This window comes from Nicotiana attenuata, chromosome 12, assembly GCF_001879085.1.
Source record: "Nicotiana attenuata strain UT chromosome 12, NIATTr2, whole genome shotgun sequence".
NCBI classification, from domain to species: domain Eukaryota; kingdom Viridiplantae; phylum Streptophyta; class Magnoliopsida; order Solanales; family Solanaceae; genus Nicotiana; species Nicotiana attenuata.
Genome location: NC_032000.1, coordinates 45,112,949 through 45,113,436, shown reverse-complemented (window position 1 = coordinate 45,113,436; position 488 = coordinate 45,112,949).

The following is a 488-nucleotide window of genomic DNA, read 5'->3' as shown; positions in this document are numbered from 1 at the left end:
TTACTCTAACGCAGAGGTTAAGACTCACCTTTCCTTCATGAATCAAGTGCCCTTTCATAACAAATGAGAGTGATTCCACACACAATAACATTTAAGAACAATTAGGAACTCAAGATAGAAAAAAGTCACTCACTCTCAAAAAAGAACATTCATATGCCACAAAAATGCACCATAGGCTTTCCCGTAGTGTACTACTCCACTAATTCGAGCTCATTCAGTCTAGGATCACTTAGGACTTCATTTGGTTGTAATGTAGGCTGCGGGACGGGTAGGATACATTTAGGTATAAGAGTGACTACACTTCCCTAAGCACTTTAATACATAACCTTTATCATTTAAAACCCCACACCTATGTCAAATAATAACTCCACCTTCATATCACTATATATTAACTCCACTCTTTCTTTAAGCACAATTACATCAAGAGCCACCCCTTATCAAGGAATACATACATACATACATACATATATATATATATATATATATAT